Source organism: Pinus tabuliformis, chromosome Q, assembly GCF_031772625.1.
Source record: "Pinus tabuliformis cultivar Carrire ecotype Pingquan chromosome Q, CPIR1, whole genome shotgun sequence".
Classification (NCBI taxonomy): domain Eukaryota; kingdom Viridiplantae; phylum Streptophyta; class Pinopsida; order Pinales; family Pinaceae; genus Pinus; species Pinus tabuliformis.
In genome coordinates, this window is record NC_142296.1 from 907,383,219 (window position 1) to 907,395,954 (window position 12,736).

The window sequence follows — 12,736 nt, forward strand, 5'->3', positions numbered from 1 at the left end:
CAGCTTTCCATATTAACTAACAAAAATGTTGGACTAGGGCACTCAAGCTTAGGAATTCTATACCCATATAACTCAAATGTAATTATGGAATTCATTGAAACTTGAAGCATATGAATTCTATTCAAGCAAATAGAAAATTTGTTTAATACCAAGTGAGTGAAATAGAGATCAGCTTTTGAAATAGAATTTGTTTAAGCCAAGTGAACATAACATAAATGGTGCTCGGTGTCCACTTACCCTCAGGAACCCAAGTTCATAAAGCCTAAGAGCAACAAGAGTTACTAGCGGAACTGCTGAAAGAGGACTCATATATCTGACACGCACCATGCTATCAAGACAACAAAATCGGGATCTATAGACTGTAAATCCTTAGTTCATGTAGAAAATTTGAATGAAATTACTTGAGAAAATGCATAGAGATCAAGCCAACCTTAAAACAACAGCCCACATACCACTGAATCCCAGGATCACTTGCAGTGTTTCGACTTCTTGAACCAAGATTGGATCTACTTAAATTTGATCAACTTCTACTTTTGTTATCACATATATGAATACTTCTATCATAAAACTGAGTGTTTGCAAGAGGTTGCATAGATTTCAGGGAGCCCATCTACTAAAATAAGAGTAGAATGGGTACGCAGTAAAGAGAGAATTGTGATAAACACGTGCCATACAAGTAGGACAACCCATAGTGAGATTGGAATGGAAACTTATACCATACGGGTCGGGCAGATCATAAAGAGACCCAAATTAAAACTAATGCCATAGAGGTGGAGAAAATAGTAAACTACAGTGGGATTGGAATCGAAACTCATGCCATAAAGGTGAAGTTGACCACAGAGAAACTCAAATTGAAAATTATGCTATAAGAATGGGGCAAACAAAAGAGAAATTGGAATTTAAATGTATCCCATACAGGAGGGGAAACCTAAAAAGAGATTTGAATTGAAACTTGTGCCATGCAGATGGACCAAACCATAGAGTGATTGGAATTAAAAATCAAGTCGTAGAGGTGGAGCAGACCAGCTGCAGCAACCCAGAAAGAGATTTGAATTGAAAGTTGTGTCATACATTGAGACGAACCACAAAGAGACTCAAATTGAAATGCATGCCATATAGGTGAAGCGAACCATAGAAAATTGGAATTGAAACTCATACCATACCAGTGGAGCAAACCACAAAGAAATTGGAAATGAAACTCATCCATAAAGGTAATTGAATTGAACTGCATGCTATATAGATAGGGCAGAGCACAGAGAGAATGGAAATGGAAATCATGTCACACAGGAGGGGTCAAACCATAGAGAGATTGGAATTGAAACTAATTCCAAATAAGTGTAGCAAGCCAAAGGAAAGTGGAAATGGAACTCGTGCCAACCAGCAGATGACAGAGAAATTGGAAATGAATTCATGCAATATAGGTGGAAAGGCCACAATGAAATTTGGATTGTAACTCATGTCATAAAGGACGATAGAGAAATTGGAAATGAATTCGTGCAATATAGGTGGAGAAGGCCACAGTGAAATTTGGATTGTAACTATGTCATAAAGGACCTCATTGCCTCAGTATAAAGCATTTAATTAAGTAAGTAAACAGAGAAATTACCTTGGGCATCCTTATCGATTATAGGTTCAGGACATAACATAATTGTAAGTAAACAGAGAAATTATCGAATGCTTGCGGAAAGTCTGACAGAATTTGTACCTACAAATAGAGTATACTGAGAATATCAGAATGATTTCTACCTTTTGAGAACTGAGAGTATATTGGAAACGACTAAATGATTTCTCTCTTTCTGAGAAACTGAGAAAGAGGAATCAGTCCTTACCTAACTTAATGAAATGGAGGAAAAAAAGTATACAAACATCGTTTGGCACATTCGAATTTTTTGTCCTACATTTCCTCTCATCACCCCCAAAGTCTCTGCAAAACTTTTAAGCACTGCCTTAAAATAAATTGACTGATAAACAAATACAGAAATGAATGAGAAAACATAAGACAAACACAAAAACTGAAGCTTCACGTCTCATATTCTCCGTCCATGGCGAACCTTTCTTCACCTGTTAGCAATTTTTTTAAGCAGGTCAAAACGATTAAGCAAGAACGGCCAAATAATCTAAATGCAATCTCTACGGCGAAAGCCCTTGGGATTTTCCATGTCTTCACTGTGAAATCGAAACAATGAATTAAAATTGTCTGGGAAGTACTGAAAATACCAAACCATTCATCATCAACCTGGACTGAAATGTGATAAAGGGGAGATGAGCTCGGGGTTTCCAAGCCCCACTATGCTGATTTTCCTCCACTGCTAAAATCACGGAGGGAGCAGCCAAATGTTCAGCATGTTGTTGTGGTTTTGGAGAGCGAGAAGAACTGGACATAACATAAGAAGGGAGATGGTCCTCTGTAACATAAATACTATAGCCTAGCCAGATGTCAAAAAAATATTTTTTGTGGCCAGATGTCAAATAGAAAAGCATATACCAGATGTCAATCAGAAAATGAAAAGGTAGACGACTAAACTCATTCAAAGGAAGGCCTATCAGCCTAATTATGTTCAATGTTGTAAAATAAAATAATAAAACTGCAATAAAAGTGATAGGAGTAATGAAAAATGTTGATTTTTTTTAATATTGAAAAGTGTTTTTTTTTGGGTAAAATTTCTGTGATATATTTATGTTTTAAATTTAACATTAAAAATTCGTGATATATCAGTATGTTATAGATTTTAATTTATAATTTTATATTAAAAATAACAAATATTAATTTTTGGTGAAGGTTTTTTATTTGAAATTAAGGTGGATGAGGATTTGTTGATTATTTATTTATTTATTTATTGAGGGCCTAGCTTGATTCTCAAGGGAATATGTGAGTATATGCTTAGTCTTAATGCTTATCAATAGTTTTAGTGTATTAAAGAGTTTGTTAGGTTGCATTGACTTTTAATAAATTTTAAAAAATAGATTTGTGCTAGGTGACTCCCCTCCCACCAATTTTTTAGGGATTTGAGATTATTCCAATTCTAATAAGTTTCTCTATGATAAGTTCACTCATTATTATTTATAACATTCATTTATATATGAGCAAATTTTACTTAGCAAAATGGTCCATTACTTTTAATAAATTTAAAAAGTCGCGTGGCTCCCCTCAATTTCTTAGGAATTTGATATTATTCCAATTCTAATAAGTTCCTTCGTGATAAATTCCTCATTATTATTTATAACATTAATTTATAATTCCTTTTTTTTTAAATTAAAGTTGACCCATAACATTTTCTACATGGTTAAGCAGGTAAATGTGTGCATTAGTAAGACATTCTCCATGTTACAATAATTTATTTGAGTTATATTTACGAAGTCTATATCAACCACATTAATATTTTTAATGTGGTTGAATGAAATATGGAAAAGCATAACCATATTGTAAATTTCATAACAGTTATTAAAATAAGATTTTTAGAAAAAAAACAAAAATGTTATTTCATCAAACAAGGAATTAAGAAGATTTTATAATAATTTAACAAAATGCTATGCTTCTTATAATTAAAAAGAAATTGAGAGAAAGTCAATTTTATAATAATATAAGTAATTTATTCAAATTTATTTTTATTTTATGATTTATTACCTAGATTAGAACTCTGGTCGGGTTGGTACAATCACATGTGTAGTGCCATGGTCCTCTACAGTTGTAACAGATTAGCTGCCTGTGGCCCCTTCCTAGCCCCATTCCTCCCCGTCCTCGTCCACGTCCCTAGAATCCACCGCGCGCAATCATTGCGGCTAGATCTTGACCTCGCACCTTAGTCTACATCCTGTAGGCAGGTATTCGATCCGTTAACACTTCATAACTATGGTAGTCTCGTTCCTCATGGCCCACCGATCTACAAAAATTGCAAAATAGCTGCTGGGGGGTCTGGGTAAAATTTTGCAGTAGGTGACATTTGCCCATGTTGTGCTTTCCTCCCACCTGACAGATTATGCACCAGAGCAAGGGTGCCATGCTTGGCCCCGCTGGTGCCTCTGGTCGCAACGACATTGGTCCCCCCACTGCCAAATAGTTCGCAAAGACCAGACAATGATCCTTATTGTGGCCATGGCTTCTACATTTTATGCACCACACTTCCTCCCGTGCTTCTGGTTGGGGTGCCTTCTCTTGTTTCAAACTTTGCATTTCTAAACACATGTTTTGTATTTGCGCGTGGATCTGCTAAACTCCCCACCCAAGATCCTCTATCGAAGTCTCATGTAACCTCATTGCTATCTCTAATACTTCAGCTTGGGTTGAGATCTTTTGCTGTGATAGCGTCGTTTGCAGATGTGGCGCTAAAGACACCACAAACCATGCATGGTTCTGCCCATCCGTTAGTGTCATGTTAGCTTCTCAGATCGTACTTTTCAATGTCTAATCCAGATCCCAAGGGGTTTCACTTGGCTGCATCGCGATCTTCTTGAACCCGATGATCGACTGCGTTTCTGATTTTGGCCGGCTGAATTCTTTGTTCAATGCATCCTGGATTGTTGCTATTCCCGTGTTCGGGTGATTTCTCGAGTACTTTATAGACTAGGTTAATGCGTAGTCCTGCAGTGCAATCACCAGGGTAGCCTTTTTAATATTATCGTTCGTAACTCCGTGCGCTTGCCATACTGCCCTTACTATGAACCAAAATTGGTCTGGATCTTCGCTTCCTACTCCTTTGAATACCGACAACTTGATCGCGCTTGTCATGTTAAACTTCTAGTTTGCGCGTGGGTGTGTTAGGGCCAACTACGAACTCATACTGTTTCTAATCCAACAAATCTTCAATCTCTTTCTTCATAGGGTTTCACAATTTCAACATCAGACACCCCCTTAGGCAGATCTCGGTCCCAGCAACGAAACCATTTGTTGGCTTGTTGGGGCCTGACCCAGGTTCGAAAGAGTTATTAGCCAAACAAATCCCACACTATCGGCCCTTTCAGCAACAGTTCGCGGAGCGCAGACTGAAGTCTCACCCAAGGTATTAGGGGAGGGTGCTGGAACTAGGTTTCCGCACCCTTGGGATGTCTTGATGTGGTCTAGAGGGGTCGCGAACCGTTCTGCGGCCTTGTGCCACTTTGTACCGCTGTTGGGCTCTCACGTAGATCCATACAGATGCAATTTCTTATTAATGAATTTATTATAGATCTGATCTTCTTATTATAGTCTTTAAGAAAACATTTAACAATAAAACCCAGTGCACACAATCATAATTAACAAAAAAAGACAGTGCATAAATTCAGAACATAAGCAACAGATAGATTCACAATAAAGCACACAATGTTTCAGAACTTCTTATCTTTATTTATCTTCTGCGAATACAACAAGATCCGCCTTGCGCACTCAGCTACAGGGGTCTGCGCACACAGCTGCGGACTCTACCAAGCCTCTGCGCACATAGTTGCAGAGCCTCTATATATCTACCAACACCCTGGACTCGGACTTACAGATGCAAAGAAACTATTACTTCCAAAAACTCATAACACCTCAGATATTCTCCGAAAATTGACTTCTATACTTAGAGCCTTGCTCTATTTATACATTCCCATGGTCCACAGACCATGGGCATGCCGACTCACTTCCTATTATTTTATATTATTTTTGGGCGGACAACGCTTTGACTTGACCTACTACATTTCGCGCTCCGCGAATTTCATGGAGCTTTTCACAATATCATTACTCTAACTTCTAGGCTTTAAGCCCCATAACCATTACGTGGGGCCTCCGCTACCCAACACCTGGACATTGACCACCTTCCATTAGCTGACAAATAATTTCAAATCAAGGACACTGCTTCCCCTTTCACCTACTAAAACTCCACTGTTGGATTAAAGACAAGTTTTTGAACCAGAATGATGACATTCACCTATGGGAGTCCAATTTTCCCAAGTACTTGTTCCCAGAAGTACACCCATTCCCAGAAATCATCCACTTCTGCCAAGCTTGCTATATTCCCAGTCAAAGAGCCATAGTCACCCTTGACCAGCAAGTTTTATTCACCATTACTACAAAATCAATTAATCAAATGCTGCAAATCCAGCCAGGCTCCAATGGGACCCCACTCTCCATTGAAGGTTTACTTGAACTCTACATCAAGCTATACCTTCCCAAGAAGGCTCATATTTTTCAAACCTTCATCATAGAGGAGTCTCATACTCCAACCATTAGTCGTCCATATGCTGCCACCATTTTTCTGAGAGAGGGAGACAAATTATAACCATGATCTCTTACATTCTAGGGTACACCACAGATGAACATGTGGATGAGGTTGTCCTTGCTTTCCTTTCTATATTTTGCCCAAGCAAGCCTCCTGCTACAATTTACAACTATGCTCGGTTCATAGCAAACAGAATCTATGAACAGTTCATCAGACCACCAAATGAGAGAGTCTTCAAATATTCATCATTGGTATTTCATATGTTGTTGTACTTTCAGTCAAATAAATTTCGAGTCAGCATTCAGAAGTTAGACACCAAAGGCAATCCACGATCTATCATTTATTGGACACCATTGATCCATAAATACTCCACTATTTTTAACTATAAAGACTTCATTGATTCATTTGTCCATCCAGATATAAATATGCAAACCAATAGCTATCAGCCCAGGATCAGTCACGACATTAAGAGAGTTTTGCACTTGGCAAAGAATAGTAGAGTGGGAGACTAGTATCTATACTAGGACCACACAGAAATAAGAATATATGGATGCCATATAGGTCCCTACAAGTTGCCTAAATACCTCCCCATGAGGATATTTGCATTAGAGTACTTTAGGCAAATCATAAACTCTGATGAAGTTAAATTCCTTTCAGCTAAGAAGAAGACCCAATTTAAAATGAAAAACCAATTGGGCCCCTTTATTTGTAATAATAGGGAAGTTAGATCAGAGACAGATAAAATATTGTAGCAAATGAATTTCAAGAACGGTTTTATGTGGGAATATGACCCTCATGGAGTCATAAATAAACTAAGGCTCAAAGTCAAATTGGGTCCTTTCATACATGATCTTAGGCCAGACATTGAGAGATTTTCCAACCAGTCAGAATGGTTGGAAAACACTTTGATAGATGTGGATAATATTGTAGTAGATGTGGAGAATACTTTGATAGATGTGGAAAACCAGATTGATACTAGTTCCTTTTTGCAGGTTCCAGCCCAAGAATGGATGAATATTTCTCCTATTTTTCTGACTCCAACCAATGAAGTTAGAAATGTAAAAAGAACCAGGGAAGAAGGTTCTAGCTCAGCAATGGACACTACATATGAAATATTTGAGATCAGTTACAGGAGGAGGCCCAAGTTTAATCCTGTAACTGAACAAGAAGACACCATTGGAATAGTGGAAATCATTAACACTAACACAATGGTTGGAAGGAGTAAAGGCCCAACAACTTCAGGTGAAACTCGACAGCCTTATACTTTAAACACTCAACTTATTGAGAAACAACTCAGCATTGAAGTCTCTTCATCCACCAGGCCTGTGGATAAAGAGGAAGATATTAAAGAGAAGTACAAGGAAATTAAGTTGAGTAATGAGGCATTGAAGGCTAAGATTTATGCCCAGTACTTCAAGCAAACAACTGCAAATCAAAATAGATTAATGTCAACCTTTGAGATTAAAATAGGTAAAATGCAAATGACATTCATTCAGCCTACATTCCAATAGCCCGGATCTTCAACGGACTACAGGAATTTTTTTTTTGAGGTTTTGTCTAGGGATGTTCACCCTATTGACCAAATTGAGTTCCACAAATAGGCAGGTGAGATGATTTATTCTACCATGACAAATAAAGCAATGGCTGTGCACAAACTCCAAAGCTCAGTGGATAATATTACATCACAGTACAAGCTGGAAAAGGAATCCTCATAGGCCAAGGATAATAGAATCAAGTCACTGGAAGACTTGGTGGTTGAGCTTGGATATAGTCCCAATGATGTCAAGGCTATAGAGAAATTAATAAAAAAGAAGAATGAAGATATTGTTTCTCTGAAAAAACAATTGAAGCTGCCCCATTCAGAACATCCACCGACCAAGGAGGTCCTTGAGAGCCAAACTCAGCAGGAGGAAATGATGGACCTTATTCTACAACTTAAAGAACAATTGAAAGAAATGGAGAAGGCGTTGGACAACTTAATACAACTGAAACAGTCCAGCCTTGAGGCAGCCACTACCACTGCCATTCCCACAGTGACTAAAACATTTCCATCAACCTTGGTAGATTCATAGGCTCCCATGGCTCCACTGGCTACAACACTTCTAGCTGCAACGACATCTACGTCAGCAACAGGTTCAACCACAACAACAGCTCAGGCAAGTGATGAGGCAAGCATACTGGTCAAAGCAATGGAGGACATGTCTTTTCAGACCTCTGAGATAAATAGACTCAAAGAAAAATTAAGGAGTCTAGAGGATGAGAAGAAATTAGCTCAGGTTATGCACAAAGGTGAAATTCAGAAATCAACCAGGATGAATGAGAGGATAAAGAGCTTAGAGAAAGAGTTAACATTAAAGGAGCCACTTGCCCAAGTTAAAGAACAACTATGGGCCAATATCATTGACTCTGTCAATGATATTTGGCCATCTATACAAGTCATCTTTGAACAAAATGATTTAGTCAAAGAGGCTACAGAAGCAATTCAAAAAGTTAAGGCTGAGCTTGGAGACATGCCAAAAGAAACCACCAGAATAATCGAGTTCCTTAACTCTAAGAACAAATATGAATTGCAGGAGCTGGACATAGCCGACAGAAATGACACTATATTAGAGGTGAAGAAAGTGCTCACCAAGAGAAACTTAATGATGAACCTTGAGGATAAATGCCAAACCATGTAGCTGGCTATAGACAGGTTCATGGTTAATTTTGATTCTTTAAGGCAGAAAGGTATGCCAAATCCCCTGGTGATAAATGATAGATTAATGCCACAAGAAGACTACAACAGGAAAATCAGAGAAGTGGCAAGAGATCAGGAAAATAATTCATCTATGAAGGGGATGCCTATAGGAAAGGTTGTGTACTAGACATTTGAGAACCTATTTTACCTCCAGCACAAGGTAAAACACCTTTTTGTGAACAATCCCACCTTTGTAAAGTACACAAAAGAAGATGAAACCTATAGAAAAATGTAAATATCAAATTATGAGATGCACAGACATGGGAGAAATTAAATGACCTACTGTAATAATTGCAAGGTAAAAGTAAAATAAAGGGCAGTGAAAGAAAATCAACATATTAGACAGATGAAAGAGTATCAGTTAAAAAGCAAAGTGAAAGACAGCCAGTGTGGAACACCAACAACAAAGGAGAAGAAACAACAAAATATCAAAGCATAAAGACAACATAGACAAATAAATAGGGACAACTTACATTAGTTGAATATCTGTCTCTATCTTCTTGCATGAAGATATTTCTTTCTCTTATATTAATTCCCAAGACAGTTTGGGATATTTTGTAAACTATTTTTGTATAAATACTTAATAATTCGAAGTATAGGGGGTGGATTGCTAGACATTTCTACACTTGTATTGATATGTAACCTAAGGGTTCATTGTACCAATTTTTCAAGTCAACAGACTGGACTAAGTAATAAAGGGATTGCATTACAAGATTTGTGTGTTGAGCTACTTCAGTGAAGTATTTTCTTTTGTCAAATTGTTATTTTCTTAAGTGTTTCATAAACTTGCATGTTATCTAAATTAATGAATTAACTGGAATTATATGACAAAATTTGTTTAAGTACACCCTGTCTTGAATAGTTAATCATTTTAATGTTTTATTCTGATATCCAAATGAGGCAATCGTTTATTTCTCCCTTGTTTCGATTGACCCCTACCATTTCACTCATTATCTGGTTTAAGGAACCCTTAATTTCTCCTTGGATCCAATTGAAAACCACTTCACCATCTAGACTTAAGATCTGAATTTACTCAGCTACCTTGCCTTGTAAACACTATATTTAGAACTTGATCTAGTCTTGTTTTCTTGACAGTTGATCCCATAGCCCAATGGTAAAAGACAACCCTCTATCCATCTAAGTTAGTGATCCCACCAACAAATGAAAACCAAAACCCAAGTATAATCATAACTAGCCTAAAATCAACTGACTAAAAAAAGTTAAATCATAAATAGAGAGCCCTCTCTGAGCATTAGGAAGGCTAGATCCTAATCTCCAAAGTAGTTTTGTGGTTACCTCTATCATTCCTTTCATAACAACTCTAGAGAAATTTTGGAGTGATAACATAATATAAGTATGATTTCCTTGAAAACTATGCAAATGTAATCTATGCACAATTTCCTTTCCAACTGTGAAAATGAGAATTCTAACTATGCAAATGTGATCTATGCAAGAGAATTCTTAAAAAAAAACACAAGAGGATTCCAATAAAATTAAACGTAATCTCAGATTTCATTAACATAGGACTCAAACTAAAATTGGGTGAAAATTCCAAAAATCAAAAGATATGTCACTCAAAGGCGATTAACACTCATACACAATTCAACCCCCACCCGATGATTGAGGGGGAAATATTTTTGCAAAAATATCCAATTTCACACTAGTTAATTCCAATTTTTCACAAAAAACCCTAAATGAAAATGCAATATTTTTTCTTTTCACCACGCTTAATTTTCAAAATGAAGAAAAATAAGATTTGAAGTCTAATTGCTGATGCAAATGCACTTTTCTAAATGAGTACAATAACAACGATTCATCCAAGCGATCAATGATAAAAAAAATAAGTTTTCAAGAGACCTAATGATAAGAACAAAGAAAAATCAAAACCAATTCTTACCAAGGCAATCAATCACACATGAAAACCAAATGGAGGCTTGAGAGAGACCATAAGACACTCAAGACTCGGGGAAGTTCAGCTGGAAGTAGGCTGACCAAAGAGAGGCTTGAGAACCAAGGTGAAATTTGTGCAAAAATAGAGACCAACGTTGGTGAAGAAGAGGCACCAGTGCGTTGCAGCGCTAGTACATAGTGGGCTTGGGTGAGGTGAAACGCTTTATCAAAGGCACTGGGGGAGCTTTGGGCCTGGGAAAGAGGATTCCGACACAAAGATTTCAAAAAGGGCTCAATGAAATCACTTCCTAGGTTTGTTCTTGGTTGGATGATACAAAAAAGGTCTATCAAGGAGGTAATCAAACACAATGGACAAGGAAACCACCAAGGGAATACTCCATTCCCTAATGGAGTTGCCAATTTGTTATATGGGATTTACGATTGCGAAAAAAAGTATCTCCCCTAGGTCTGTGGATAACCTAGAAAAACAGAGAGACAAGGAACACAATTCTTTTCCTTAAGTAAATATATGATGAAGTGAGGCCTACCTAGAATCTTTCACAGACTTTGCTCCTTCTTTAGCTTCGAAGCTCCAATTCCAACCCTAAATGCCAAAATTAGAACTTGCACAATCAGATAGCACAAACCAAGAAACTACGAGATCTATGCAGTATCATCTAAATACTTCATTCAATAGATCAACATGGTATTGAAATATATGAAATAAAAACATCAGCAAAACAATGAATTCTTTACATTAATATAAATGGAAGAATATTACAACCATAAGTAGCAATTGATCTTGTATAAGACCTTGTCCAGGTTCTTGACTTGTCCTTTCCTTGTCACAATATGCACCTTCAATCACCCTAAATATATGAGATAATAACCACTCACAACAGTAGCATCAGGGAAAAATCACTTTCCAAAATCCAACCCCCAACCCCATAGAAGGTTAGGAATATATAGAGAAGTAGGGTAGGTTGGTAGTTCTTATCTAATTACCAATATAGGGTTTGAGATCCACCTTTGATGGAGGGATAGGATCAAAGGATAAGTGGTGAAAAATCTAAATTAGGGAAGGATAGGATCTAAATGTTTTATCCAAGGTAAGTAGTTAAAACAAATTCTAGAAAACCCTAGAAGGGGAAGCTTCTGGAATCTAGATCATTCTCCTGTATTTCTAGAACCAATGCAGGTGAAAAGGGGAGAAACCTCTTGGTGACCAAAGCAAGCCATAGTGGAGAAACCTGTAGGTGATCGCACCCCCAGTAGGCATATAGGGAGCGTTGGCTGAAATGATGTAGTTTAGGGATGAAATTCTGGGGGATGAAGGGAACATGCTTAGGGATTTGTGCAATATGGTGACAAGGGGGAATATGATGTTGATTGACCCTATTAGGAAGCTCACTGATTGGATGTGACAAAATGGCCTATAACATAACGCAAGGATCAAGTAGCTTCAATAGGAATAGTTGCAGGTAACAAATTGCTTGTGCAATTTTCTAGCTGGCTTTGACATGCATGGTATGTGCGTGTTGGTATATGGTTCTTTTGTTGTTGTTGCATGGATTTTGTAGGGATTGATAGTGGATTTTAGCCTAGTCTTTCCATTTATGGATATCCATGGTGTGATGGGATTGTTCTTAGTTTGAGCTTTGGATTGTCGGATGGTTTTGGAATCTAGTGTGAGGTGGTCTCAAGAAAATTCCAAAAGCCGTAGGAATCCCTTGACTAGTAATGGTAGGATACATGGTAAAGTTCAAGGATGGATATAGGAAAATTCCTCAAGGATGGTGAATAAATTTTGAGGCATCCAATATCGGTTTGGTTTTGTGATCTGGGCACCGATTTAGGTGTGATCATGGTATGGAGAGGGTGGAGGTGATTTCTACCTCTGGATTCCCTTGGTCTTCTTTAGATTGGCTATCCCATG

The 12,736-nt window shown here is 37.5% G+C and overlaps 1 pseudogene; it reads right to left on the reverse strand.

Annotated features, from left to right (window-relative positions):
* LOC149222411 (nucleobase-ascorbate transporter 6-like) overlaps nt 1-12,736 on the reverse strand; it is a 46,202-nt pseudogene that overhangs the window by 11,311 nt on the left and 22,155 nt on the right.